This window comes from Ostrea edulis, chromosome 3 (assembly GCF_947568905.1).
Source record: "Ostrea edulis chromosome 3, xbOstEdul1.1, whole genome shotgun sequence".
NCBI classification, from domain to species: Eukaryota; Metazoa; Mollusca; class Bivalvia; order Ostreida; family Ostreidae; genus Ostrea; species Ostrea edulis.
In genome coordinates this window covers 30,248,666-30,260,115 of record NC_079166.1, presented here as the reverse complement: position 1 = coordinate 30,260,115, position 11,450 = coordinate 30,248,666, and the positions used below count along the sequence as shown (strand labels likewise).

General features: G+C 34.5%; 1 long non-coding RNA gene across 2 annotated transcripts; it reads left to right on the top strand.

Annotated features, from left to right (window-relative positions):
- Positions 1–264: 264 nt before the first annotated feature.
- On the top strand, positions 265–3,348 carry LOC125648239 (uncharacterized). Of its 2 annotated transcripts, none has more exons than XR_007360228.2 (5): positions 265–380; positions 926–1,024; positions 1,836–1,972; positions 2,246–2,359; positions 2,617–3,348. It is a non-coding gene; the product is annotated as an uncharacterized LOC125648239 (long non-coding RNA). The 2 variants fall into 2 exon arrangements; XR_007360229.2 differs by lacking the exon at positions 265–380 and adding an exon at positions 405–544.
- Positions 3,349–11,450: the final 8,102 nt, after the last annotated feature.

Genomic DNA, 11,450 nt, shown 5'->3' with positions numbered 1-11,450 from the left:
CATGTATTTCTTTTAAAATCAAACTTGTTTAACCTTGAGGACCGTCATATAACAGTTATGAAGATTAAGATCTAGAACTGCTTTTTAATACTCATGTTATTCAATAATCATAAACAGTTGTCGGGTTAACTAGATGCCGAGTTAACTAGGTACCGAATTTACTAAGTGCCGAATTTACCAGGTGTCGAATCCACCAAGTACCGAGTTTACCTAGTGCCGAGCTCCCGCGAGAAGCGAGGTCAACAGGGTACCAGTTCAAGCTGACTATAGTAATCCTAGCCTGGTACCCGAGGCCTTCCGATGTTCAAAGAACGAAGGCCAGGCATCGGATGTCGAATGGATTCTTCCACTGATCAAAATCCAATATGGCGGACTCAATGGTAAGTAATGGGAATGTACGTAAATGAGCGTATCATGGCTTAATTAGCTGTGTCACTTTCGATTTTATGTCATTAATTGCCAGAGACAGACCTTAGGAAATGTATAATACTTGGTTTTCCATGTGACACGCTTGTTTGATATAGTCTTATCCCTTTGTTTTCAAGTAAGTAGGTGATGATCAACTCGCATATTTTTCACGTGTGTTAAATTAAATCTAACCGTGTCACTTCGTTTTTTCTACTATTGATGGGTTGTATTGGGTTGCTGGCGAAGATACATACTGAGTTTTATAGATGACACGCGCCAGTTTTCTTATTTTAAACCGACAATTTCAGATCGAATTTCCTCGACTCATTTTTGGATAATTTTTTATTACATATAGATCTAATGACGTGCTTTACTTTGATAAGACTATAGGCTATAGCTGAAGTTTATATGATGACTTTCTTGTACGATGATAGGGGTGTTTTAAGCTTTTATTGGACTTATAGTGTACAATTTTACAGATTCTCAATATTATGTATATTAATCGTTTTAATTTCAGATGAATTTCCATACATATGGAAAGAAGAAACACTTGATAGTAGATGAAAAAACACCCTCATATATAATGCTTCATGAATATGCAAAACCATGCCAACAGGTATAATAAGATATATATATATTGCTTGTGTAGCAGATAAGGCTATTTATGCATTTTATAATTCAGTAACAATGGTGTCTGACAATGTAATTATTTAATTCTTATGTTGACCTGCCAACTTTATGCTTGATCCAATAGGCTTGATTTAAAGTTTCTGTTGTTACTTTGGTTTACTGTGAATATTCTTCAGATTTCAGTAGGGGATACTAACAATTTCATTGTCAACAGTTACTATTCCTCACTGATTCACTGTCCTGTTTGTCTAAAATTATATTTGTGGGTCGGTCCACAATTTTTATATTTGCCAAAAGTTATACATTGAGGTATTCTATTTTTGTGTTAGCATTATATTTTGCATTTGTTTGTAACTCAAATTCTTTGTCTTCTTTATGAGAGAACTGAGTTCATACACTTCAATTTAAAAATCTTAGGCTGTAGTAGCCAGGAATTCTGTATCACAACAAAAACAAATTTTACATAATGTGAAGTACACAATATGGCACTATAGTAACATTTCATTGTTATGCTTTTGCACAAACTCATTGTACTGCTTGGATTTGATAATAAAATCACACCTGCTAAAGCTTCAAAGAAAAAATGTAGAAGATCACAATCTGGAGAAACCCAAGACATTCATCCCCAAAAACAAAGTTTTGCATTTCTGTTTCTCTCACTGTATTGCAAATTTCAAGATAGTTTTCAATACATTAAATTTGTGGTACTTGTGTACCAAATTAATGACTCTTAATATAGTTTTGTGGAAAAAGGAAAAGAAAGATAACCAGATTGATCTCTTTATTTTACCATGTAGTCTACAGACTCCAGATGGAAAAAGACAGAGAAAGAAATTCTAAAGGGGTATTCAAGGACCCATCCTCCTCGAAACCAATTCATATCGGAAGGAATTAACATCCAACTTGAATGAAGAATTACAGACTTCCAGAACAGGTTAACAACTAAATCAATTTGTTACAGTCTGTTATTTCAAGTTTCCCACCTCTTACAGCAATAACAAAAACAATTATTTCTGGCATCTAAAGGTGTGAGAAGTTTATCATATTCTAAAATATGTTCTATTTGTTAGTGGAAGAAATTTAATCCCAAATTGATTATATTAGATACTGACAATTTCTGTATTGATAAAACACAATAGTGAAAAATGCATGATTTTTTGTATGGAATGAACTGACCTACCTTGTTTTATTTCATGTGATCATGCAGACCCTTTAAAAAAGGAGAAGCCAGATCTTCAGAAGACTTCCTTGAAAATGAGAATTTTTTGAGTGGAAGTGAAGAATATGGCATGCATACAAGCATTCCCTCCCTCTTGTTTGTGTAAGTAAAACCTGCATGAATATAAAACTTTAGATGAAAAGGGAAATATATTGACATTCAAAATTCACAGTTGGTTGTTCATCTTCTGCAAAAATTACAGACTTGTTTCATTATTTATCTATAGTAAAATACATGTAACGACATAATTAATATTTATGATGTATGTGCATTGTGTATTTACTACTATTCCTGATCCATATCAATGCAAATCTTCACTGATTATACTGATGTTTTGTGACATTGTTTTTAATTTTTAGATCAGAGGTGAGCTTATGGAGGAACTTTGAGAGTGTCAGTTCTCAGATCAAGAAGTTAGCTAACAGTAGGAGGAGTAGTAATTCATTCCACTGTATGGCCAGAGAAATATATGACATAAAAGACCTGAAAAAGGAGATTTGGCATTGTTTCATGTGGAAATTGAAGAATCTTTGAAATGGATACATGCAACACAGACATGTTTCAGTTACTTGGGGATAAAACTTATGAGGAATTTTGCTAACTTTCAGATGGGAATGTGTTGCACAAGAAATGCTTGATCACAACCTTCTTTTATTAGAAACCTTTTCTATGCAAATAATTATTTTAAATGAAATTTAGCTATTTCATTAGACTAGTAAACATGTTTTCTGTGCAAGTGTGTGTAATTGACATTAAATGCTATGATATATTGAAGTATTCTTAAACAATGGAAGATCTCTACTAGTTCTTTCAAAGGAAAGCCAACAACAGGAATCGAACCTGTTCCTCCATCGTACAGATACGAAAGTGTGCACCAGTACACCATGTTGGCATATATTAAGAACTAGTAGCCTTGGAGGGTAAATATTGTATTATTCTTGTACAGTTGATGTGATATATATATATATATATATATATATATATATATATATATATATATGTGTGTATATATATATAATATACATACAGCTTAGTGTATATATAATGTATGCCTCATGTTTGCTAGTCGTCAATAAAGCATTTGAATTGAATATATTCCTTGTTCATGAAGAAAGTCTAATATCCTGAAATTTAGATAAATCTAGCATTTCTGTTTGTGAAATACCTTTAAATCTAGCTGAGAGAAATGTCTTTGTAACCCAGTGATTATCTGGGTCAGAATATGTCCTCTGCACCTGATTGCATATTATGAGAAAAGAGTTAACATAGCGTGATCATTGAATAAGATTGTTAACTGAAATATTGTGGCACAATTAATTAGGAACAGTCTGATCCTCACTGCTCAAAAGGCCAAAGTATCAAGTATAGGTCTAAATACAGGCAATTGATGGTGGCCCTTGAATATGAATGAATTTTAAACAATAGAGAATCAAACAATGACTGTAACTGACATATATACATTGAAATATTCTCGAGAGGGACGTTAAACAATATACAACTATACAGGCAATCGATCTTGAGGCCAAAACTTATTTCCACATTGTGTTTACATAATTAGTGCATGTAGGTTTAACTTGTATCTTTCTAGAATAAAATGTTATCTTTCTTAATATCAATTATTTACAAAATGCAAGGGTGGCTCATAAACAGCTAGCAGTTGCAATAATATTTATACTGCTTAACAAGAATAACCTGTCAAAATTAGTCGAGGAAATTCGATCTGAAATTGTCGGTTTAAAATAAGAAAACTGGTGCGTGTCATCTATAAAACTCAGTATATATCTTCGCCAGCAACCCATCAATAGTAGAAAAAACGAAGTGACACGGTTAGATTTAATTTAACACACGTGAAAAATATGCGAGTTGATCATCACCTACTTACTTGAAAACAAAGGGATAAGACTATATCAAACAAGCGTGTCACATGGAAAACCAAGTATTATACATTTCCTAAGGTCTGTCTCTGGCAATTAATGACATAAAATCGAAAGTGACACAGCTAATTAAGCCATGATACGCTCATTTACGTACATTCCCATTACTTACCATTGAGTCCGCCATATTGGATTTTGATCAGTGGAAGAATCCATTCGACATCCGATGCCTGGCCTTCGTTCTTTGAACATCGGAAGGCCTCGGGTACCAGGCTATAGTAATCCATATCAGTATTGTCGATCAGAACTTTGTGAAGAACAAACGGAGGTGATTGTTGATGACAAATCGATATACAGTTATCAATGACGACATGATCAGGTAAATATATCAATGAATGGAAAAAAAAAGAAATACTATAATTTATACTTTCGATTTGATTTCCTTCCTTAAAATCTCGAAAAACCCATATTCTAACATGAGGGAATGTTTTATACAAAGGCGCTTGAGTTTTAAAGTAGAAACACATAAAAGACGGGTAAATATTCATATTCATCTGGGTATTATAATATTCTGTCGTGAGTTTTTCTTAGAATGACAGCATTTACATTTGGGGCCCTCACAATACATCTATGTACATGTCACCTTTTAAAAATCTCATAGGGGATTTTGTGCGGGGTGGGCAACTTCTCGGGAGTGCGACGTTTCAGTACTTGTCATATACGACATTTCGGAGTTCAGTGACGACAGTTCCGTTGCGCGACGTTTTGGACACGACAGTTCGGAAGCTGGTAAGTAAAATTGGTATTTAATGCTATTTCTCCGTTTTAAAATTGACATGTATACTTCTTTTTGATGTTTTAGATAATGTGACATCTCATAATTTAATTCTTATAAAATCAATGATTACCCAAAGGAAAAGCACGAGTGATGATTATAGGAGCACCATAATGAAGATTGGCTTCTTCTCAATCCCCCCTTTGAGGGAAGGCGATAATTAGGAGCATCTGAGTTAAGATTGGCGTCCCCTCAATTTCAATCTTCTATCGTGTCGTTCTTCTCACAGACTAAGACAGAAGGAAATCCAAATATGCCCAAAAATCATCCTACATGTAAATTTTCTATATCAACCATTTCCAAACTTTCTTCTCCAGAGCCACTTGGCCAATTATAACCAAACCAGGCCAAAAGCACCCGTGGGTGACGGGCTTTCACGTTATTCAAATGAAGGGCCATGCCCGCTTCAAACTGGAGATAATAACAAAAATGCAAATATAGGGTGGGGTCATTTAAAAACATTCTTCTCAAGAACCATTGGGCCAGGAAAGCTGATATTTACATGAAAACGTTCTGACATAGTGCAGATTCAAGTTTGTTAAAAACACAACCCCCGGAGGTAGGATGGGGCCACAATAGGGGATCAAAGTTTTGCATAACTAATAAATAGAAACAAATCTTTAAAAAAAATCTTCTTAAGACCATTGGGACAAAGTTTACATTTGCATGAAAGCTAATCCTGACATAATGCAGATTCAAGTTTGTAAAAATCATGGTCCCCGGGGGTAACATGGGGCCACAATAACTAAGGATCAAAGTTTTACATGCGAATATATAGGAAAAGTCTTTAGATATGAGCCAGGTGACTCAGGTGAACAATGTGGCGCATTGACCTCTTGTTTAATAATTTCAATAATCAACTCCCGAACCGTCGTCACCGAACTCCCGAAATGTCGCATCAGGTGCCGAACAGTCGCGTACCCGAAATGTTGCGCACCCGAACTGTCGGTAATTCTTTGTGCGTAACAGCATTTTGTCAAAGCTCTAGATTTGCGGCATTTTGTTGTGAAGTAGATATTTGTTTTGCAAAATTTTAACTTCAATTCAATTTGTTAACAGCATCATTCATACATTGGTATGTATTCATTTATAGAACAACAAAAAACTGAAAGTGAAACAGTCTGCATGTAGAACTTTGTGTTATACTAACAGGTATACCGCAGATTCCTTGCTTTATGTGAGTAATTGCATGATATTGCGAAATGACTCGTAGACGTCAATAGTGAGAACATAAATTCGCGGATATGAGTATATGGCGAGTACATCGACTAGACCTTTGGAAGCAAGTAGTGAATGTTAAGTTGATAGAACACCTCACTATAGGTTTACAGGACCCGGGATGAATCTCGGTTATGTCTATTAACAATTTTCGCTTTGCGTGATACAGGGTATGCTTATGAGGAAGCACAGTGTAATATCTAAATCATGTCCTTAGTGCATACGTATATATTGCTTTGTAAATAAAAAAAAATTATCAATCAATTTTATCGTATTAGCATTTCTTGCCCGTCTTACCTTTCAATCTACCATATTTACATTTCTAGAATGTATTTTGTGTGTATCCGTTTACTGCACAATGAATTGTGTTGAAAATATGTGTCAATAGGATAAGTCTAGGCCACAATTAATCTCAGTTACGTACAAAAACGTAACAGGCGCAACTGTAAAAGGATGTAACAATTGAGATTTATAATTATTGCATCATTATAGCATATATATATATATATATATATATATATATATATATATATATATATATATATATAAGGTTTAGAAAAACATGCATTCCTTCAACATTTGTATAATGACTTTCAAAGATTCCATGCAGTCATTAAATATTGATGGCGCTGGTGGAGGTGTTAATGTTTACGACACTTGTCATGTATTATCAATATCAATATACTTTGAAGCAACTATTGCAATTGGTAAGATTCCTTTGCTATCAGTAAGAGTTAATGTCCCTCAATATTGATGTTACATGAACCATTATCCCCTCTTTTGTCTCTTTATATTTACGAAAATTATTAATTAAACGAAGCATTTTCATATATTATAAACATCTCCAGATGCTTTGTACACAGAGCATAGGGAATGTAAAAGGGATACTACTGGGATGGAGGTTGTGAAAGGTACCTGAAAGATCAAGTGCTTGACCATCCCCCTTTCACAAATTCCTGGATATTCCTATGATATATATATTTTACATTAGACATTAACACAAAGTCAAAAGGTGTGTTTTACTCCTTTAACTTTAAGGAAACTGAAAAAGAAAATAAAGACACACAATTTGAAAGAAATATATATCGATTTTGATAAAATTATCAAATTAGCAAAAAGCACATCTAATACACAATCACCAAATTTTTAATCACATGGAATTGCAGGGAGCAGCCCGTGTAGTATTCAGCGCATGCTTTTTGACTGTTTTTAAGGATATGCAGGACGTTTCTCAATTTATGTACATCATTTTTCTTGACTTCCTATTTACAATTCACTTGCACTCTATCTGGTTTGTACAAAAAGACACTGTCTTGGGGTATATTGCCAGGTGTAGAATATTTTGATAGTTCCTGGTTGCTGCAAGTAAAATGTAAATTCAGCTCTTATAAGTTATATAAGGAATATTTTAGTGGACAAAAATCATCGGGACAATCTGATATTGAACCTGTGACCCCTGCATTGTTAGTCAGGTGGTATAACCACTGAAGTACCCAACTGTTACACAAAGTCGTGTAATATTATTAGATACAGAAACTCCGAAACCATACAAGAACTCTTCCTATCAAAGAGATGAAAAAAGTAATTTCAGAAATGTCGTATATTTCTTTGACAGTTTTTGATACAAAGTCAACATTGGAGACCAACACCTTGAGGTTAAATTGTGGATGATTCTTACAAGTGCATACCACTTGGTATTCATCAGGGTCTGTATCCAAAGCATAAACTTAAAAACTTAAAACAGATTTCCAACACATAGTGCGAATGCAAGATACACTTTATTGGTTGACCGGTTTCGACCAGTGGTGGTCATCAGCTTTTAATATGTCAATGAAAATGTTGGAAGGTTTGTTCACTTTCACAGTCAACATGTTCTCAGTAGAGGTGTGGAAAGACATAATCTACATCTGCAAATGTTCATGTAGAGAGAACACACACATAACCTACAGCTACAACTATACCTGTCCATTTATCTAATGCTAATACAGACATAACCTATATTTACAACTACACCTGTCCATACATGCCAACTTTCTTGATTTGTGCGGGATTATCCCGATTTGAAGGAACTGAAAAGGCAAATCCTGATATCCCGATCGGGATTGCAAAAATACCCCGAAATCCTGATTTTCTAAAAATATATCCCATTTTACGACAACATACCCCCATTTCCAACCAGAATTTGAAATGCCGCGTCATTTCTGAACTGGCCAATCAGAAATCGGGACAATAGTCAGCCATTGCTGTTTACCTGTGTCGTAATGGTATCGGGGTGGTGTAATTTACCTGGTCTGCCTGTGTCGGGGTGCTTATTGGACAGTGCGAAGCATGTTTTGATAGCAATTAATCGGGAAGACGGATTTTTGCCTCTCGCTGACAGCATCCAAAATTTGCGATAAGGTACGTCAAATATATATTTTTTCCAACTATAATAATATAGGTTATCCAAATCTATCCGTCTATAGCGATGTATTATACAGTCTATATAGTGTATTATAGTGAATAAATAGACTTTGTGATGCGTAATTCGCACAAGTCTGTACTGAATTTTATGTTTAGCAAGTAGCCTTAATTTACAAGTAAAATCGTATATTTTGATGGGTTTTTTTCCTGGTAATTATTTCAGATGTCACGGGTGCAAAGGTTTTGTTACCAAACTTCATAGCAGGGCAGATCACTCCTTTTCTGGTTACAATGCAGATTATTCCATCAGACTCTGCAAGCCCATGTATACAGACAAGCAAGATCGCCTTTATAGTCGTACCTAAATGCATGTGCTTTAATTTAAATTTTGATATATAGACCAGCTAATGTTTATTGTATGGTGTAAAAGGATTCAACTTTAAGTATTATTTGATAATATGTATGTGACTTGTTGTTGGAGAGGATTTTTTGCTGAATGATTTTAATAAAATATTTATGTATATCTTTCAGAGTTTTTATTTTTATATAGTTAATGGTCAAACACACTTGATGTTGTGTTAATATATGATACATTTACAATGATTTGATTGGTATTTTATTTGAAAAGACAAATATTTATTTTCATGGTAAAATGTCGTGAATTTTGAGCTTTGAAAAAAGGTCGTCGCGCGCAAAATCCCTCATGGGGATTTTTAAAAGTTGGCATGTATGCCTGTCTACTTCTCTAATGATAATACAGACTTAACCTACATCTACAACTACACCTGTCTACTTCTCTAATGATAATACAGACTTAACCTACATCTAGAACTATACCTGTCCTTTTATCTAATGAGAATACAGACATAGCCTACATCTACAACCACACCTGTTCACTTCTTTAAAGAGAACACAGTCAGCAGAGCACACGGTGTGGAGTTGTCCAAATCGAATTAAAGTTGGGTCCTTTCATCTGCTCACGTATATTGCTATATATCTAATTTTGATTATTATAGATCGGATCGAGTTGTTCTCGTTTGATCTAGTGTCTGTATGTTTTCATCATGGAGAGCTCAGCATTGGAGTTAAGGATGATCATCACTGTTGTTTAATACCCTAGGTGAGTAATGTATTGCATAGTTAAAGACGATCAGTTGCTAATTTCAGTTTGTTTGGTTTTTATACGCCCGTCTTAAGACGGGACGTATTTTGGTATGGCGTTCATGTCCGTCCGTCTGTCCGTCCGTCTATTAGCTTTTTCGTGTCCGACCCGTAACTTAAATACTACAAGGCCTAGAATCATCAAACTTTGTCTGTAGATACATCTTGGGTAGAAGGCGTGTCGCACATTAAAACCAGGTCACTGTGACTTTTCATTAAGAAGATATGACCATATATGGCAAAAACTTGTCCGGCTCATAACTTGAAAACTATTAGACCTAGAATCTCCAAAATTGGTCAACTAATGCATCTTAGGTAGAAGGTGTGTCACATCCTACTTTAAGGTCACTGTGACATTTAATTAAGGTGATATAAAAAAATGTTTTAATGGGTACAATCTATACTGTTAACAATATGTGATGGGCGTATCATGTGCCGTGGCGGTGCACTTTATTTTTTATTGAAGTGTTTTACACATCGCTGGTTCCCACCGCTATCCCCGACAGTTTCAACAAAACGAAATCCACGTACGAGTACTATACATTTCATTGCCGTTAAAATATATTTTCTGTGGCATTCTAGCATTGCTCATGACCGCTGCAATATTGTTCAATTAAATTCCTGTGCTTCCTGGCATTTATTCCCGTCCATGCGTTACATACCAAGGATGTTCCGATATAACAGCTAAACTGTCATGCTAGCGAAAGCTGTCATTTCATTGGTCAGGTGTGAAAGGTTAAATAACATGACCTCACACGGAATGCTGTCAGATCCTTCTCCAGTGTAACGGTTAGAGAAGATCTAATCTTATTAATATAACCAAGCGACGTAGGTTTTATTAAATTTATTAACAACTAAAGGCAATGGCAGATCTGAAATTAACAAATCACACATACATATGCAACAAAATATACAATTACATAAATTCATATTCGTATTTCCCTTTAAAGAAGTCAAAATATTCCAATGAAATGTATATGATCGACTTTATTACTTTACTTCAAAAAGTAACAAAATTTATAGTCCTTGATCAAAAAACGGTCATTTCATAGTAGAGAAATATACTGATAAAAAAATAGTTCAACGTACATAATTATCAATCAGTTAATAATAAACATTTCAAATATATACCTTAAGGTGTGGCACAACGGGCAGCTACATGTATAGGTCTACTCCCTCTAAAACAAATTTCCCGCACTGATGAAAATAGCCCGCGAAACTTATTTATAGAAGAAAAAGTTATTAAACTGGTTTTAGCTAGAGTGAGTGAATTCCTACAAACAACCTGGCCAATAGAATGTTGTGAATAGATTTCATTCAATTAATATAGCACAGCTTAGTATTGACAAATGTAGAAAATTCAATTAGATATAAAAATCACCCTGCCACATTAAGATTGGGAAATCACCGTTTGTCCCTCAATACATTGAGTAGACCAGTACTCCTTTAATAACCATATACCCATATATAATTTGTCAAAATTTTCCAATCACATTATTTTTCATAGCTTATCATACTGACAAAATACACGGTCTGCTTTTTTAACATCGAACAAAATATGGTTTAATACGGCACACATACCATTAATGAAGCATACTAATGCCATACGCAGACGAAAGTGATTCTTTATAAAGCAGCTGCCGAGTTACACTGTCCTAAACTTGCATCAAAGTAATTGTTAATAGATAGAAATCATACATTA